At 37.1% G+C, this 21066-nt stretch overlaps 1 pseudogene; it reads left to right on the forward strand.

Annotated features, from left to right (window-relative positions):
- Positions 1 to 7393: 7393 nt before the first annotated feature.
- Positions 7394 to 7783, forward strand: LOC143398244 (PCNA-associated factor pseudogene; annotated as a pseudogene).
- Positions 7784 to 21066: the final 13283 nt, after the last annotated feature.

The following is a 21066-nucleotide window of genomic DNA, read 5'->3' on the forward strand; positions in this document are numbered from 1 at the left end:
AACAAAGCCAAAACAAATGTATAGGAGAAAGCAGTTACAAAGCAGTCAAACAGAGCAAGAAAGTAACCTGAACAACATGAAAAAACAAGGGAAAAAAGGATTACAGATAATGCAGGACAATTTAAATCTACAGGAGGACCTAGAAGCATCAGAAACATGGACAGGGAAAGAAATCAAGGCATACCTAACTCAGATGGAATGGAATCTTAGAGAAGACATGAGACAGCAAGTCCAAGAATTGAAAGTATATTTCGAAATTGAACTAAACAAACAAATTCAAACTGCAAAGAACGAGCTTTACCAGGAGATAGGGATCTTAAAAAAAAAACAAACAGTAATTTTAGAAATGCAAGAAACCTTAAACCAGATTAAAAATGCAAACGAGAATATCACAAATAGACTAGATCAAGTAGAAGTCAGAACATCAGATAATGAAGACAAAGTCTATCAACTTGAAAAGAGCATAGTCAACACTGAAAAGATGCTTAAATCTCACGAGCAATCTATTCAAGAGATGTGGGATCTCATCAAAAAACCAAACTTGAGAGTCATTGGGATAGAAGAAGGCACAGAGCTTCAAACCAAAGGAATGGACAACCTATTAAATGAAATAATCCTAGAAAACTTCCCAGAGATGAAAGATGGAATGGATTGCAAAATCCTGGAAGCCTACAGGAACCCAAACATCCACAACCGCAATAGACCAACTCCAAGACATATAATTATGAAGATAGCCAACATACAGAACAAGGAGAGAATATTAAAAGCTACGAGGGAAAGGAGGCAGATTACATACAGGGGTAAACCAATTAGGTTAACAGCTGATTTTTCATCACAGACATTGAAAGCGAGAAGATCATGGAAAAATGTATTTCAAACGCTGAAAAATAATGGTCTCCAACCAAGAATACTGTATCCAGCAAAATTAAGCATCAGATTTGACAATGAAATTAAAATCTTTCACGATAAACAAAAGCTAAAAGAATTCGCTGCCAGAAAACCAGCACTGCAGAGCATTTTGGGCAAAATTCTACAAGAAGAGGAAATGAAAAATAGTGCCCAAAACCAACAGAGGGAGGTATCTCAGTAAAGGGGGAGGAAAACAACCAAAAAGTAAAAACTAGCCAAACTAAAATAAATAAATAAATAAACATGACTGGAAGTACAAATCATATCTCAATTGTAACCTTAAACGTTAATGGTCTAAACTCACCAATCAAGAGACACAGGCTAGTAACCTGGATCAAAAAAACAAACCCAATAATATGCTGCCTACAGGAGACTCATATGATAGGAAAAGACATACACAGGCTGAAGGTGAAAGGTTGGGAAAAAGCATACCACTCACATGGCCCTCGGAAGCAAGCAGGAGTGGCCATACTCGTATCAAATAAAATCAACTTCAAACCTAAGCTAATCAAAAGGGATAAAGAAGGACACTATATCCTGCTAAAAGGAACTATTCACCAACAAGACATAACAATTATCAATTTATATGCACCAAATAATGGTGCAGCAACGTTCATAAAACAAACGCTCCTCAAGTTCAAGAGTCAAATTGACCACAACACAATAATTATGGGTGATTTCAACACACCACTCTCACCATTAGACAGATCCTCCAGACAAAAGCTGAATAAAGAAACTATAGAGCTCAATGACACAATCAATAACCTAGACTTAACTGACATATATAGAATATATCAACCATCATCAAGTGGATACACGTTCTTCTCAGCAGCTCATGGATCTTACTCAAAGATAGATCATATATTATGCCATAGGGCAACTCTTAGTAAATATAAAGGTGTGGAGATAATACCATGCACCATATCTGATCATAATGGAATGAAACTGGAAATCAATGATAAAAGAAGGAAGGAAAAATCCTGCATCACATGGAAAATAAACAATATGTTACTGAATGATCAATGGGTTACAGAAGACATAAAGGAGGAAATCAAAAAATTCTTAGAGTTAAACGACAATACAGACACAACATACTGGAATCTATGGGACACAATGAAAGCAGTTTTAAGAGGGAAATTCATTTCCTGGAGTTCATTCCTCAAAAAAAGAAAAAAACAACAAATAAACGAACTCACACTACATCTCAAAACCCTAGAAAAGGAAGAGCAAAACAACAGCAAACATAGCAGAAGACAAGAAATAATTAAAATCAGAGCGGAAATCAACGAAATTGAAACAAAAAAAAACATCGAAAAAATTGATAAAACTAAAAGTTGGTTCTTTGAAAGAATAAATAAGATCGACAGACCCTTAGCCAAGCTAACGAAGAGCAGAAGAGAGAAAACTCAAATTATTAACATACGGGATGAAAAATGCAATATCACAACAGACACTACAGAAATACAGAAGATAATTAGAAAGTATTTTGAAACCTTATATTCTAATAAAATAGAAGACAGTGAAGACATCGATAAATTTCTTAAGTCATATGAGCTGCCCAGATTGAGTCAGGAAGACACACACAATCTAAACAGACCAATAACAAAGGAAGAAATAGAAGAAGCCATCAAAAGATTACCAACCAAGAAAAGCCCTGGACCGGATGGCTATACAGCGGAGTTTTACAAAACCTTCAAAGAAGAATTAATACCAATACTTTTCAAGCTATTTCAAGAAAGAGAAAAAGAAGGAGCTCTTCCAAATTCATTCTATGAGGCCAACATCACCCTGATCCCAAAACCAGACAAAGACACTTCAAAGAAAGAAAACTACAGACCAATATCTCTAATGAACATAGATGCAAAAATACTCAATAAAATCCTGGCAAATCGAATACAAAAGCATATCAAAAAAATTGTACACCATGATCAAGTAGGATTCATCCCTGGGATGCAAGGTTGGTTCAATATACGGAAATCAAAAAATATTATTCACCACATCAATAGACTTAAAGATAAGAACCATATGATCATCTCGATAGATGTAGAAAAAGCATTCGACAAAGTACAGCATCCTTTTATGTTCAAAACACTAGAAAAACTGGGGATAACAGGAACTTACCTCAACATTGTAAAAGCTATATATGCTAAGCCTCAGGCTAGCATCATTCTAAATGGAGAAAAACTGAAGGCATTCCCTCTAAAATCTGGAACTAGATAGGGATGCCCTCTCTCACCACTTCTATTTAATTTAGTCCTTGAAATACTAGCCAGAGCAATTAGACAGACAAAAGAAATTAAAGGCATAAAAATAGGAAAAGAAGAACTTAAAATATCACTATTTGCGGATGATATGATCCTATACCTAGAAGACCCAAAAGGGTCTACAAAGAAACTACTAGAACTAATAAATGAATTCAGCAAAGTGGCAGGATATAAAATCAACACGCATAAATCAAAGGCATTCCTGTACATCAACAACAAAACTTCTGAAATGGAAATGAGGAAAACTACCCCATTCACAATATCCTCAAAAAAAAATAAAATACTTGGGGATCAACCTAACAAAAGAGGTGAAAGATTTATACAAAGAAAACTACAGAACCCTAAAGAGAGAGATAGAAGAAGATCTTAGAAGATGGAAAAATGTACCCTGTTCATGGATAGGCAGAACTAACATCATCAAAATGGCAATATTACCCAAAGTTCTCTACAGGTTCAACGCAATGCCAATCAAAATCCCAAGTGCATTTCTTGTAGAAATAGATAAAGCTATCATGAAATTCATATGGAAAAACAAAAGACCCAGAATAGCAAAAGCTATTCTAAGCAGGAAGTGTGAATCAGGCGGTATAGCGATACCAGATTTCAAACTATATTACAGAGCAATAGTAACAAAAACAGCATGGTACTGGTACCAAAACAGGCAGGTGGACCAATGGTACAGAATAGAGGACACAGAGACCAATCCTCAAAATTACAACTTTCTTATATTTGATAAAGGCGCTAAAAGCATGCAATGGAGAAAGGATAGCATCTTCAACAAATGGTGTGGGGAAAACTGGAAATCCATATGCAACAAAATGAAGCTGAATCCCTTTCTCTCGCCATGCACAAAAGTTAATTCAAAATGGATCAAGGAGCTAGATATCAAACCAGAGACTCTGCACCTGATAGAAGAAAAAGTTGGCTCCGATCTACATATTGTGGGGTCGGGCTCCAAATTCCTTAATAGGACGCCCATAGCCCAAGAATTAAATACAAGAATAAACAAATGGGACTTACTGAAACTAAAAAGTTTTTTCTCAGCAAGAGAAACAATAAGAGAGGTAAACAGGGATCCTACATCCTGGGAACAAATTTTTACTCCTCACACTTCAGATAGAGCCCTAATATCCAGAATATACAAAGAACTTAAAAAATTAAACAATAAGATAACAAACAACCCTATCAACAAATGGGCCAAGGACCTGAACAGACACTTCTCAGAGGAAGACATACAGTCAATCAATAAGTATATGAAAAAATGCTCACCATCTCTAGCAGTCAGAGAAATGCAAATCAAAACCACCCTAAGATACCATCTCACTCCAGTAAGATTGGCAGCCATTAGGAAGTCAAGTAACAATAAGTGCTGGCGAGGATGTGGGGAAAAGGGTACACTTGTACATTGCTGGTGGGACTGCAAAATGGTGCGGCCAATATGGAAAGCAGTATGGAGATACCTAGGAAAGCTGTAAATGGAACCACCATTTGACCCAGCTATTGCCCTTCTCGGTCTATTCCCTGAGGACCTCAAAAGAGCATACTATAGGGATACTGCCACTTCAATGATCATAGCAGCACAATTCACAATAGCTAGACTTTGGAATCAACCTAGATGCCCTTCAATAGATGAATGGATTAAAAAACTGTGGCATCTATACACAATGGAGTATTACGCAGCACTAAAAAATGACAAAATCATGGATTTTGCAGGGAAATGGATGGCATTAGAGCAGATAATGCTAAGTGAAGCTAGCCAATCCTTAAAAAACAAATGCCAAATGTCTCCTTTGATATAAAGAGAGCAACCAAGATCAGAACAGGGAAGAAGAGCATGAGGAAAAGATTAACATTTAACAGAGACGAGTGGGGTGGGAGAGAGGGAGAGAGAAGAGAAACTGTATGGAAATGGAAGGAGACCCTCATTGTTACATAAAACTACATATAAGAGTTTGTGAGGGGAAAGGGAAAAAAAAAGGGAGAGAATTAAACCACAGCAGATGGGGTAGAGAGGGAATAGGAAAGGGAAGGGGAGGGGGGATAGTAGGGGATAGGAAAGGTAGCAGAATACAACAGTCATTAATATGGTATTATGTAAAAATGTGGATGTGTAACCGATGTGATTCTGCAACTTGTATTTGGGGTAAAAATGGGAGCTGATAACCCATTTGAATCAAATGTATGGAAGATGATATGCCATGAGCTTTGTAATGTTTTGAACAACCAATAAAAAAAATATTTAAAAAAAAATAAATAATAATATTTCAGTAAAAAAAAAAACAAAAACCTTGTACTTATTACATGTATCAAAATTTTTCATGGAAAGAAAATAAAATTAATATAACTACGGCATGTGTATAGTTTCCATAAAATATGAACTATTATTATAAAATACTAAATATTTAATAACATAATAGATATTTTAATTAAAATATAGTACTCTCATGGAATGTAATAAAAATCCATAGTTAATTATTTTAGAATATAATAGCCAGAGGAATAAAGATATATTCTTAAACCAATTACTTGTAGAAATCTCAACTTCGCTAAGTTGTAGTTTTCTTACCTAAACATAATGCTTTTTTCTTAAAAAACAAAAAAATAGCAAAGTTATTTTAGAAAACATAAGTAGCATTTAATTTTGCTTCCAGAGTAAAAATGAGATAATACTTGTGAAAATTATTACCCTTTAAACATTAAATCACTGTACAACTCCCTATAAAGAAATACCTTCACAAAACCTCTTCCAAAGCCAAAAATTTGTTTTAAACATTTAATGTATTGAGACTTCTCTCTACTCCTTGGCAATGAAGGTATATATAACAACTCCTTTTTGTTTTTCTTCTCCAAATAATTAGTTTACTTAGCACTAATTAGCAAATGGAAACTTAAAATCAATGAAATATTGATTAAAGCAATAAATAAGACTATATAGATTTAAAAATTATGTTAAGTCATTTACCCTCTCAGTATCACAATGAGTACCACTTCTGACTTCAAATGGGTCAGTGTCCACAGATATACATACACTCTGTCGTACAAAAGCATAAATCACAGAAGCATTGTCTCGATGGTAAGGAGTGTGAAAAGGATAAGTATAAATTAATCTTCCACATATGAGTGTCCTGCAAACATAGTAAAATGATATGCTTATTAGGCATTAGCCATTAATTAGAAATTCTTTGGATTGGCTTTCTTTAATCAAAAAAAAAATGTCTATGGCAATGTGCTTAAAGAAAATTTAATGGGCTGGTATTAAAAAAGTTAAAAAAGTATAAATCCATTGATCTGAACTTATCTATCAGTGGTCCTAATGGTAGTTAATTCACTGTGTCTAATGTGCATTTACTGTCAAACAATCAATTCACTGCAACATTTTCTATCCCTGTGTAGAGGGATAGAGTGGTGAGTAATCCCAGTGACTCAGAAGGCTGAAGCAGGAGGATCACAAGTTTGAGACCATTCTCTGCAACTTAGCAAGGCCCTAAACAACTTAATGAAACCCTGTCTTAAAATAAAAATGGATAGAGGCTGGGGATGTGGCTCAAGCAGTAGTGCGTTCGCCTGACATGCGTGCGCCCGCCTGACATGCGTGCGCCCGGGTTCAATCCTCAGCACCACATACAAACAAGGATATTGTGTCCGCCAAAAACTAAAAAATAAATATTAAAATTCTCTCTCTTTCTCTCTCTCTCTCTCATCTTTCTCTCTCTCAAAATAAATAAATAATTAAAAATAAATAAAAAACACTATGGATTTGGCTCAGTGGTGAAATGCCCCTGGGTTCAATCCCTAGTACCAAATAAATAATAATAATGTCAATAATAATAATTAATAATAATGCCAGGAATCAATAGTATGGCTTGAAATTGAAGGGAATCTACAAAAAAGGAAAGAACAGTATGAAGATAGCCTAATGAATAAGGAAAAAAATACCTGCAGCTAATCTTCTGACAAAGTATTGATACCAAGAATATCAAAATTACTCAAAAATGTGGTACCAATTTTATATACATATATATAAAAGTATATATGCATATATATGTGTGTATTATATATAAATTTACAAGCGTTCAAATGAACTAAATAAATAGAAAATTTTTCAATAAATGACAAATGAACTAAACAAACATTTCTTAAACGTGCAAGAGGAGGTCCATGTCCTCTGAAACCCTCTTTGGCTGGGAATCTGCGTTTTTCTCATCTCTTCCCATTTGAACATGGTAGGAACTAAAGCAGACAGCGTTCCAGGCATCTACAGAAAAGTGGTGGCTTCTCCAGCCCCCCAAAACGTTCTTGGTTCCTCCAGCTCTGCTACTAATTCTACATGGCTTTCATCAAGGACAGCTGAAAGTAAGTATGCAGGAGGAAATCCAGTTTGTGTACGTCCAACTCCCAAGTGGCAAAAAGGAATTGGAGAATTCTTCAGACTGTCCCCTAAAGATTCTGAAAAAGAGAATCAGATTCTTGAAGAGGAAGGAAGAAGTGGATTAGGAAGAGCAAAGAGAAAAGTATATCCTTTACAACCTGACCACACAAATGATGAAAAGAATAGAACTTATTTATCTTTGAATAATATCTCCTGTTTACTCTGGTATTCTAGGGTGTAAATTTGCATAGATATGTTTGTCCATAAGCTTTGATGAATAGGCATTTAATTTTAAAAATGAGGCTAAAATGTATTCAGAAGCAAGTTATGAAATTGGTATGATATAACCCATTATATAAAAAACTTCCCTTGAACTACGATTACCTGGAAAAAAATATAACTTAAAATAGAAATTAGCATCAGTAACTGAAAATGAAAAAAAATCTTACCTGTTGATAAATTTATGGATTTAATATCATAATCCATATTATGGGAATTTGGGTTTCCTTGGAAACTCATCAGAGCAAGTTTTGCAAAGTCAAATTTATTAGTACAGTTGAAAATATAGATGATCCTTCTGTAATAATTTGGAATCCCCTTCAAAGGATCCTTTTCAGTTTCTTGTAATACCATTACAAACTATAACATGTGGCATCAGGAACAGAAATTTATTTTCTCATGGTTCTAAAAGCTGGAAGCCTGAGATTAAGGTGCCAATATAATTGGTTTCTGGTGAGGTCTCTCTTCCCACCTTATAGATAGCCGCTGTATTTCTGGGTCCTTTATTGCAGCACATGAGCATGGAGAGAGAGGGGGGGAGTGAGGGAGGGGGATTGAAATCTTTTCTATTTCTTTTATCAAAACACCAATCCCATTGGATTATGTCTTATGTCCCCATGCTTATTAATTACTTCTCCAAGCTCATACCTACAAATACCATCACTCAGAAGGTTAGAGCTTTAATAAATGAACTTGGGAAGAACATAGTTGGAACCATGACAGATCCTAAAAATTCCAGTCTACCATCCAGAGCATAACTGGTAATTCAGAATATTCTAGTGATCATACTCTATTATTCTGTAGTTTTCTTTTCAGATCTATTGTCCAGTCTTCTCTTTCAGTCTTGAGTCCCATCAAGTTGATATCTGTAGAGTTCTGGTCCAGAGATCCACTGTTTTTGTCTTCCAATTGAGTGTAATCATTAGGAGGCAGGAGAATCAGAAAAGAGGAAGAGAGAAAATTTGAGGTATTCCTATTCCTACTGATCCTTTCCCACCAATGGCCACATCTCCTGAAGAATAGGTTCACACTTCTATGGTCACAGTTCTTGCTGGGTTCCATTAACAGCTTTCTTCTCTTGTTCTTTTCACTTACATGTCATAATTCTTAGGATACTGTTCTTTCCTGGATATCTCATGGCCTTTTATTAGGCCAGTAGCCCTGCTATACCCCTGTATGTTTTCTTCATGAATTCTCTCTTCAATTCAACCCTCTGAATTTTCCAGAACTCTGATTTACTTAGCAATAACAAACAGTTCTAATCAAGTTCCACCTCAAGAGATGAGTGGAGCTATCTAATGGTATTGATTGGATTTGTGAAGGAGAAGAACTCAAAAGGTGAATCACTCCAGCCTCTCTGACAGGTAAAAATGGTTTGATGTCATGACAAAACTCTCCTGTCACAGGATGGAACAAAGTGCCTAATGACTCACAGATGCATCCATGCCTGTCTAAGTTCATGAAGTAGAGAAAGCAGACCTGTTCAGTAATAATCACAATATTTAAGCTGTTCCACGAACCTAATTATAGAGAGTTGGTGTAGTCTATAGTTGGAACCTTAGGAAACCAATGTGATTAAAAAGGTTCACTAACTTCTGCCCTCAAGGAGATAACAGTCCAATGGGTAAATAGGCTAGTTACCAATTATAAAACAATAATATGTATATGGTAATAGAAAGATACACCAAGAACTTTCAGAGATGAAAGGAAGAATTACATGCCTGGTTTTTTAATGAGTCTTAGAGACTCTAAGTGTAGACTTTATCTAGTAATAAAAGAGGAGGAAAATGTTCCAGGTAGATGAGCAAACGTACAGAGCACTTTGGTGTAAAGAAGTGTGGGACAATCCAAAGCCACAGGTGCCATTTGTCATCAGGGAAGGGGAAAATCACAAAAGTCAATACATCCTTGGCAATTTCTTCAGAAATCAGCTACTATTTCTTATTCAATTCAACAGATATTGCTTCCCAATGTTGAAAACAAGATTGTGTTTCTTCATCTAAATATCAGCTGACATATTTGAGTTTTGAAGTCATGTTCAAAAAAACACATTACTCTTTGAATGGTAGGCTGTGTGTGCACATTGACACTAGGGAAGTAACTGATTGGCTCCTGTCTCTCAGCACTCCACACCTTGGGAAAATCCACCCAACATGGCAGGAGCCAGAAACACAATTCATTTAAATTATTGACTCTTCTCCCCACTCCTGTTTGTCTCATGCCATGATCATTACTGAATTTGTCTATGATTTGACTGCAAATGGCTGACTGCAGAGCTCATCCATGGCCTGTTATTAGTTGAGAGGAAGCAGCTAAGAGCAGGAAAAAAGGAGACATCAAAGAGGACGTTGGGAAGCCAATCAAGTGCACAATGTGATGTGTCTACTGCCATACCGGAATGTTTGGAGATTGTCTTCTTAGCATTGGAAACCTGTTGGCAGCATAAAGGACAGATAAAAGAGGAATGAAAGCAGAGGCAGGACAACCATTTAGAAAGCTGTTGGAAACCTCCAGCAAGCAATGATCAAGATCTCAACTAATAAGACAATCACTGTGTTAGAAAGGAGATGCCTATTTCCAGAAATGTTTGGGTGGTATACCTGTCAGGAAGGGTAGAGAGGAGATAATTAGTGAAATTAGAGGAATGAGAGAAGAAGATTAAGATGACTTCGAGGTTTTTGATTTGAAAATCAGAAAATATCTTGGATCCAAGTCAAAATTCCTATAAGGAACTAATAACATGTCAAATCAGAAAAATTTAAACAGCTTTAAGAAGGTTTTTTTTTCCTACCCTCCCATCCTCCCTTCCTCCCATCCTCCCTTCCTCCCTCCCTTCCTTCTTTCCTTTCCCTCTCTCTCTCTTTTTCTCTTTCTTTCTTTCTTTTTTTCTTTCTTTCTTTTCCCTTTCTCTCTGTTTTAAGAAGGGTCCAATTACAAAAGTATTGGTAAGATGGAGGGCAGCCATGAGGAATTGTATAGGAACCTGGGGCTCTGTGCACAGGACCAAGGGTAGGAAATGCTTCTCTGAATCAAGAAGGCAAGTTCTATAGAGCAGATCCACTTGAGCAACACATTCATTTTCAGGTAAAGGGTTCAGTCATCAAAAGTTGGTCTCACAGAGAAGAAGCCAAGGAGTAAGACCTAAACCTCACTTTTCCACCTTCCTTTGGTCTGCTGAGCCTCTCTATTGGCAAGCAAGTTCATGGGAGCCAATTGATGTGATCCTTACAAGCAAATCTGCTGGGAAAGAGAGCAGGTTGGAAAAGAGGTAAATCTAAGACCTCTAACCCAAGTCCCTTCCTATGAAAAAGGAGGGATTAGAAGAAAGATCAGGCTTGAGGGAGAAGATGACATGGTTAGTTCCACAGGATGACAATGTGGAAATTCAGGATGTTAGTTCTAACAGAATCTAAGGAATGCCAAATAGCAAAGAACCATTGAATGAGGATCTAATAAATGCCTTGCCCTGTCATGGGTGTTTCATGTACACTCATCTCATTTAATAGTTTTAATACAGGAAGAAATATTCTTCTCCCTTTTAAAATTGGAAAAGTACAACAATGAAAAAATGTGACTACTCTGTTATCAGTACTCGGGCATTAAAGGCAGGATTTGAATCCAGCTCTGCCCAGCTCTAAAGAGCATAATATTTTCTTTCTTGAAAGTTAATTAAATTTGTGCATAAAACAAGAAAGAATGGAAGCTGTAGTGTCCCACTTCAGTGCCTCCAATTATCCAGACAATTTATAAACAATTTCACACACTTCGCCTTCAAGTTCGGATCAATGTCTATTTTCTATGGCTTTTCTTGCATGGTTCATTTACCCATCAGTTTCCTACAGACTTGGAAGGTCTGTTTAATAATAATATTTGGGGGTTTTTGCAGCCACAGGCTCAAGTTACAACAGAAGAAAATATCAGAGTGTTACGTAGTGAGCATAAGGAAATAGGGGCCTTGTGACACATACTGTTGGGGAAATGCAAGTATACACTGGCTAGCAGGTCCAGTCTGCATTCTGGGAACCCGTATGGTGTTCTCTTCCATATTAGTGGCCCTGGTCAATGGAAAAGTGGCCTGTGTGTTCCTTCAAGGTGATCATGCCTAGGGCAGAGTCCTGACCTTGTTGCTTGGCATATGTCTTCCTTTTTCTTGGCTTCAGCAGGGCTGGAAGGACCAATGTTCACTTTGTGTGATTGCTAGCTATAGTCCTTCTTACATGTTTTCCTCTTCTATTTTAGAAGTTAATTTAAAAAAACCCTCAATGTACTTCCTCCCCTCTGTATTTACTTCTCCCTTTTCTTCCTTTGCTTCCTTCATTTATATGTATGTGGAGACCCTAGTCCAGAAAGGTGGTAGAGCTCTCTCAGAGACTTGAAAGTGCCTCTCCATTAAGGAAAGGCTAAAAAGCAGGGGCAGAGTGGAAACAGAGAAAGACATCGGTTGCCAGGACACTCAGAAGTGAGCGTGTTTATCTTGTAAGGTAGAAAATGAATTCAGTGACACAGGACAGTGTCATTAGGGTCACATTGTGATCCAGGGGTTCTTAAGGGTGGCACCCATAGGATTTCCCCAAAGCATGTAGGAGAGGAATTTCTGTCCAGCAATAACATTTAGGGCATTTAGGTAATCAAGCCAGCCTGAGGAAGGAGAGGGCCATTATCTCAGTGCCAGGGTGGAAGCGAGAGCATGCCAAGCCCCAGTGGAGTTTGTGAATTGAGAAGCTGAAAATTGAAGCAAGTGCATTGCTGGGCCTCAAATGTCAACTGAAAAAGAAATACGTTCATTATCCGTGGAGGTGGGTACTAAGTGGATTTCATAGCCAAGTTTAACTAAAAATTACCAATTTCTATTTGCAGTTCATATATTTGGCATGTTTTACAGTGTTTTCTGTTATTACAATTTTTGATACTGTATCATGATAAGAGTGATTGTCCACAATGCAGATATCATCAGAAGTGTAGAGGTTAGGGGTGAGATATGCTCCTGGGCAATAATCCATGAAACCAATCACCTGAGAAATTTGTGTCACAAAGCTACTGATTCAGATGCTGTGTACTTCTGGCATCTTTAAGGGGGAAGAGAAGAGAAAGATGTCTTTTCCTTAGATTGTAAATGTCTTGTCACTGTATAAAATGTGTCAAACTCACTCCTTGCACATACGAGTATGCTTCAGAAATATTGTGTGCTCTGTTCTAGATCATCATAAAAAAGTGAATATAGTAATAAAACAAGTTATGAAAGTTTTGGTTTCTCAGGAGATAGCAAAGTTATGTTTACAATGTACCGTGTATTAAATGTGCAGTAGCATAATTTCTAAAAAAATTACATACTTTAATTTAAAATTCTTTCTTGCTAACAGTCATCTGAAAGTTACATGAGCCATATTTTTTTTCTTTTTTTGCTGGTGGAGGGTCTTGTCTTAATGTCAATGACTGCAGACTGATTAGGAGGCTGAAGTTTGAGGTGGATGTAACAATTTCTTACAAGACTACAATGAAGTTTGCCACATTGATTTACTTTCTTTCTCAGAAGATTTCTCTGTAGGATGTGATGTTGTTTGATAGCATTTTATCCACAGAGCTTTCACAACTGGAGCCAATCCTCTCAAAACCTGCTGCTGCTTTATATCAACTAAGTGTATGTAATATCACTTGTTGTCATTTCAACAATATTCACAGCATCTTCACCAGAAGTGGTTTCCATCTCAAGAAACTACTTTCTTTATTCATTCATAAGATGCATGTTTGCTATCTTATATGAATGTAATTGTGGAGCCTAAAACAAGTACAACAGCAGCTTCAAAGATCATCATAACAGATGTAATAATAAGGAAAAAGTAGCAAAACACAATAAAATAAATGAGTACCTGTAATTTTCATACCTGTTCAGTGGATGTATGGGAAGACGATTTCTAGGAATTTCAACCTTGCAGGTTTGGTTCATCATTGCCTACGATCTCTAACTATGCATTCATTCTGCAGACTACTTAAGATCCAAGAAAAAGAATAGAAGTAAAATTTCTTTCTGGAAGCTACAGATTATATCATTTGTCACTGGAAATCATAAACCAGGATATTTGGGCTTCAGCAACCAAAAAATGCAGTAAGTTTCTGAAACTGAATATTTTTTTCTACACCCGCCAAATTGTAAAATATAGGTGCTTTCTGGAAAGTTATCTGCCTGGCTGTCCTCATACTTTACTTTCCTTCTCATAGGTTTGTCTGTGAAGTTGTATTTGACAGTGGCTCACCACACAGGTAATGGAATCTCCTGACCTGAATGGCTAAGATTCTTGCTGAGGTTGAGAAAAAATCATTTCTAGCCTCTGACTGGGATTTCTCATCAGACTATAATTCTACATCAGACTAATGGAACTATAACATTAAATAACTCTAGAGAGAAGCCTCAGGCAGCCAGATACCCTGCTAATCCCTCCACCTTTCTGGGCTTAGATGGTTCATAGCATACCTTTTTGAACATGTTTTTCTAAAATCCTCTTTTTCCCCATTCCCCTTATCCCACTCCCCACTCTCTTCCTCTGCTACACTGATCTCCCTTCTATTTTCATGGGATTCCCCATTCCACACTGCCCCATTTTTTTTTTTCTTATTTTGCTCTAGCTTCCATATGTGAGGGAAAGAATTCAACCTTTAGCTTCTGAGTCTGCTTATTCCACTGATGTTCCACAGTGTCATCCATTTAACAACAAATACCATACCCATAATTTCATTCTTCCCTGTGATTGAGGAAATTTATATTATAAAAAAATTATATTTACATTTATATATATCACATTTTCTTCATCCATTCATCTGTTGATTGTAAACGTGGGCTGGTTCCATAACTTGGCTACTGTAAATTATGCTGCTATAAACATTGATGTGATCATATCACTGTAGTGCTTATTTTAGTTCTTTCAGATAAATACCAAGTAGTGGGATAGCTGTGTAACATGTTGATTCTATTCTTAGTTTATTGAGGAATCTCCATACTTCTTTCCAAAATGGTTATACTAATTTTCAGTCCCACCAACAATGTATGAGTGTACCATTTTTCCACATCCTCATCAGCACTATTATTTATATTCTTGATGGTTGCCATTCTACCTGGAATGAGATGAAATCTCAGTGTAGTTTTGATTTGTGTTTCCCTGATTGCTAAGGATGTTGAGCCTCTTTTCAGAGATATGTTGGCTATGTGTATTTCTTCTTTTGAGAAATGTCTGTTTAGTTCATTCCCCCTTTAATTTGTTGGGATATTTAGGGGTTTGGGATTTTAAGTTTTTGATTTATATAGTCTGGATATTAATTCACTGTAAGAAGAATAGTGGGCAAATTTTTTTTTCCATTCTATAGGCTCTACTTTCCTGCTCTTGTTTCTTCTTCTGTGCAAAAGTTTGAACTTGATGCTGTCTCACTTATCAATTCTTGGTTTCATTTATTTAACTTTAGGAATCTTGGTAAGGAAATTGCTGCCTATGCCAAAATGTTTGAGTGTTGATACTGTGTTTTCTTCAAGCAGTAGAAAGGTTTCTGATCAATTTCCTAGGTCTTTCATCCACTTTGATTTGACTTTTGTGAAGGACAAAAGATAGGGATCTAGTTTCATTCTTCTACAAATGGACATTCATTTGTTAAAAAGACCATCTTTTCTCCAATATTTATTTTTGGCACCTATGCTAAGTATTAGATGATTGTATCTATGTGGGTTTATCACTGCCTCATCTATCCTATTCCATTGGTCTTCATGCGTGTTTTTATACCAATACTATGCTGTTTTTGTTACTATAGCTCTGAAGTATAATTTGAGATCTGGTATTGTGATGCTCCAGCATTTCTCTTCTGGTTCAATATTGCTTTGGGATTCTAAGTCTTTTATTATTCCATACGAATTTAAGGACCAACGCTTAGTCTTTTCAATGTGCTTTTTGCCACACAAGTTCACCTACTCATTGGCCTCAGAGAGTAAGAGGTGAATGTCTGTGAGATGCTATTGTTTTGTTTATGGCGTCTTTCCTGGCCCTCATTGCTTCAGAATTTTCTAGGGCTAACTTTAATTTGTTATTCATGTGCTTTGTGATTAATGATGGCAGGGTAGATTGAAAAGATCATAAGTCAAAAATGCATTGAATACTCCTAATCTACTGAACATTCTAGCTTAGCAACACAGTATACTGTCGAGTGTCAATTGTTTGCTCTCCTGATCACAGGGCTGACTGACAGCTGTAGCTCTTTTTCTCTAACAGTCTGTTTACCTTTTAACTGGTGCCTTCAAGACCCAACCCTAAACTAGTCAATGATGTGGGAGTTTGAAGTATTGAGGTGGCCTGGGGCAGGTGCTATTTTCTGTTAGCAATAAGGGTAAACTTCTGTCCCTCTGAATCATAACATGTAGACTTCTATTGTTCTGCTTAGGATCAGATACATTGTTCCACAAGTCCTTTATCAGAGCACATTTCTTTTAAATCCAGAATGAGTGTCATAGGCCTAGCAATGTTGCTCAGTGGTAGAGCACTTGTCTAGCATACTCAAGGCCCTATATTTGATCCACAACACCACCAAAGAAAAAGTAAACAGTATCATAAACTGGGCAGAGAAGAATTCTTTGAAACCTAGTAATGTAATTCACCTATACCAACTGTTGGCCATATCAAGTCTTAGGAGCAAATGAGTTTTTCCATATGGCATTAATTTACAGGGAAGAATAAATCTTTCTGCACTTTGTTCCTCCTCAGGTAAATTAGTTTCCTGAGGGTAAAGTGGAAGTTATTGATCTACTTATTTTTAGATAATATACATGTGCACGCAGACAAGGAGCCATATTCTTGTACATCTGCACATCTGTAAACCTGTGGGCATAACGTGGGGCTAAAGTAGTGAGCACAACACTCCAACTTGGCAAGTTTAGGGCCAGCTCCTCCTTTTCTGTATGGAGTATCTTGGAGTAAAAAAGCCCAGCCCAGGATATGAAAAGTGTTGAACCTTTGAGAAAGGTTTACAGGCAAGGCAAGGCTATTGATCCCTGCATGATGAGAAAATGAAGAAGGATGTGGCACATTTCGTGATATTGATCCTACCTATTAGCAATAGTGGCAGGTCACTCCATCCTCCCAAATCCTCTCCAAGTTCCAAGCACCATGATCAGAAAGAAAGCAGAGTCTGAATGAAAGTAGTCCCTTTGAAGAAGAGCTGTGTGTGTATATATGTGGTGCACATGTGTGCATGTGTAACAGAGAGAAACAGCAAAAGAAAGAGAGAACAAGAAAGAGAAAAAAGAGCAAGAGAGAGAACAGAAATTAAGAATGGGTGTAGAAAACAGCATTCATCAACTTTAAGCCAAGAAACCAGGCAGTTCAGTTATGACCTGCCAAGATGTTGGGATCATAAATTTTTGAGCACTTCAATTGAAGAATAAGTAGTTGTCTAAATAATACCATGAAGAGAAAGAATAATCTTTCAGAAGCATAGATGCTGATCTTCACAGCTAGATTTCAGTGTCTTTTGGAGGTCCCTGTTCTTTCCTCTACCAATGCATGATATTCCTCCATTACAGGCTGATTGTGGGAAGAGGACTGAACTCCATATTTGCAAGAAGGGCTCATTTTAAGAGGAAAAAAAATGGTACTTGGGATGGGGAACATAGTTGCACTAAAGGATGATTGATGTTATCAGGGTTGATTGTTAATAAGGGGGAAGTGGTTGGGGCTGAGGAGGTAGAAATTGTGGAGAACCAGATAGGCAGGGAAGAACCCAAACAGAATAAATAAAGGCAAAGATGTTACAGGAAAAAGAAGGAGAACATGAGGCTGGAAAAGGAGCAGAATAGAACAAGGATTTTGTAATAAACACCAGGAATTTGTGCGTTAGTTCTGCCTCCTACAAGCTATGAACTTTAACTCCTTAATATCCCTGAAATACTGCCATGTAACTTTCCTGGGTCCAGAACTTGGAGATAAAGTCTATGTCTATGGAAGAGTTTAGATGTCTATGGAGTACAGTTCTGGTGTACTGCAGGTGCCAAGTAACTGTCCTATAAGAGGAGCTTAAGAATGCTCAAAAATCCAGGCAGGAGAGGTAGGGAATGTTGATGCTAAGACTGCTTGTTATTGTTGGAGGATGTACTATTTTTTTATTATATCTCATTCATTCTTTAAATGGCCCCTCAAAAATGCCAGAAGAACTATTCCCTTTAGGAATTCTCCTCTTTGTATCCTGGAGTATTGATTTTTTCTCAGCTGCTGGATCTGTACCATCATCAGATAAACATGCTGTTATCCAAAGATCTGTCTTGACTCTTGTTTATTTCATAATTTTGTTCCCATTATTTAGATTTCCTGTGTAGTAAAACTCCTAGGGGAAAAAATAGTTTCTCTTGAAGTCAGAAATCCCTCTCATCCTGTTCTACCTTGAAGCTATTCTATGAGGTGGATGTTTGTCCCAACAACTCCATTTAAATGGCTCTTGTCCAGGACTCCAGTAATTTCCATGGTGTTCACTCCAGTTGTTGTGCATCTACTTAATATGTCAGCTGCATTTGATACAATTGAACATATCTTTACTGTTGATAAATATTCTCCTGTTAGCATCCAGGGTCCCATACTTTCTATGGCCTGTACTATCTTGCAGGCTATTTTAGCATAGTGATATTACTAGTTCTTCCTCTGCTCCCACATCTCTTAATGATGAGCCCCAGGCTCATTTCTTCATCTCCTTCCCAATGCTGATTTCTTGTTTTCTTAATGATCTTATGTAATCACAGGCTTTATACATAATATACATGTTGGTTCTTCATTTTGTTTTACATCCCCAGATTGTTTCTCCACCTCCTCTGTCCTGCTCCATAACCCAGGAAGCCATCACTGCAAACTACATTACCCAGCCACACTTGCAGACTCACTTCTGTCTGGTTGGTCGATAGGAAGGTAGCTGCAGGAAATGGAATTTTCCTTGGCTCTAATCCTCACTGGCTCCAGGCACACTGTTCCCTCTCCATTTCTCCTACAAGCCTGATAGTGGTAATGACTTTCCATATTTGCAGGTCCCTTGATGCTCACTATCCCTTATAAATCCCTTGAATCCTGCCAACATCTCTGTAAATAGCCCCTTTATTAAATTCTGTTCAGTTAAAGCCTTTGAATGTGTCACTGTTTCCTGCAGAATCTGGCCTGATAACACCATCTATATGCTGATGACTCTTTAGCTACTGCTCAGACTTCTCTTCTAAACTCCAGACCCATATAGCAATGGGAAACTTTAAAATTTAATTTTAATATCTAACAAGTATTTCAAACTTATGCTCCAATGTGAGCACCTGATATTGACCCCACACCTCCTTGTCTCCCCCATCTCAGTGAAGATAACACATTCCTTCCATATAATCATCTTCCAAGACTCCTTCTTTTCTCTCCCAACCTATATCCTATATTAAATCCACCAGGAAAACTTGTTGGTTCTACCCTTAAAAGAAATTCAGAATTAGATAAAATTTCCCCCACCTTCAGTACTCCTACCTCAGGCTCCCACCTACCTCCTTTTCCACCTGGACATTGTGATAGCTTCCACATAATGGATCTCCTTGCCACCCCCCTTGCATCTCTGGAGTCTATTCTCAGCAGAATAGTCAGGGAAATTCTTTTAAAAAGTAAATCTAGGTTGTGTCCCACCCCTGCTCAAAATTCTGTGGCTACCCATTTCCTACCAAGTAGAAACCAAATCCTTTATAATAGTTTTGACTTGGATGGTCACTGGACTCTGACATCACTACAGCCATGCTGGCCACCTGTTATTCCTCAAATGCTCCAGGCAAGCTCTAGTCTGGTGGGTTTTACACTAGTCTCTGCTTGGAATCCTCTTCTCTGATATTTGTCTAACTTTTTCACTTTCCTCAGGTTTTTTTTTAATCAAATATTAAAATTACACTCTCCATGAGTCTAAGGCAATCTTGATTACCCATTTAAAATTACTATATACCCATCCCCCACATTTCCAATATCCCTTTTCTGCAATTTAATTTCCTTATAGAATTCATTATTTGTTAACAATAAATGTCTGCTTTTATTCACTTTTAAAATTTATTTTTAAACTTATTATACCATTTATTATACTATATTTTATAATGAATTTATTAGATTTATTTTTTATTATCTGTAATACAAATGATACCAGGTTACCCTGTATTGTGATGTATGCTCTATAAGAACCAGAACCTTTGCCTTTTTTTGTAACTACAGCAGTGATTGAAACACAGAAGATTATTTACAATTTCTTTTGTTTATTTTTATTGAGTGGAAATAAGAAAGTTTGCAAAGTTAGATAAAGGCAGATCTACCACTTGTGGTCCTATATTTCCATCAGATCCTGGCTTCCTTCAGCTGCTCAATATGCCTTTCAACAACAGAGCAAAGTGGGTAAGAGGCAGGGTTTGAGGTAGAATGCAAGTTCAAATCCAACAACACTGCTTGCCAGCTTTTTGATTCTGGGTAAGATGCTTCACCTGAAACTCATTTTGCTCCTTCATAAAATGAAGTAACAGTGCCAACTCTCAGGGTTATTATGAGAAATAAATTAGATAAAACCATGTACACACCCCTACACACAAACATACACATAAAAACACACATATTATGCCTACCTCAGTACCTGGATCAGAGTAATAACGTGAAGAGGGCACAGGAGAAATGTTTTAAGTATGGCATTGGAGATTCCGTCCTATACATATCATCAGGCTTCCAAAGTGGAAAACGCTATTTAAACCTGAAAATCAAACTATTCTAGAACACTGGATTCTTAGAAGATATATTTTTAGGACCAGCATTTATCCTCCAAGCAGGCTGATGACTCCAGAGACTTCCATTTCTTAGGGTTACCTGTATATTCTCTTCCCAGCAGTGGGAAATAGGAGCAATTATTTTCATTCTGAAATAATTTTTTTAAATATCCTCTGACGATTCTGATTAGATCAGAAAGAATTGTAAACACTTTATGCCCATCAGAATGTTGAGAAAGATTTTTGGACAGATGTCCTAAAATGTGGGCATGTGGCCTTAGGTTGAACCCTGAACAACCAAGTATTCATTGGCCTGCAGCTCTGGATTCATGCCATCCCATATGTGTGTTTCTACTTATCACCCCAGGACTAGATTCTGCCTTGAACTCAGGCCAAGGGACAGGGCCTGACACCTGCTTGACTTTTGCAAGGTCTCTTCTGAGAATCCTGTCCGATGTACTACTGCCTTAGAGTACTCA

Source organism: Callospermophilus lateralis, chromosome 4 (assembly GCF_048772815.1).
Source record: "Callospermophilus lateralis isolate mCalLat2 chromosome 4, mCalLat2.hap1, whole genome shotgun sequence".
NCBI lineage: Eukaryota > Metazoa > Chordata > Mammalia > Rodentia > Sciuridae > Callospermophilus > Callospermophilus lateralis.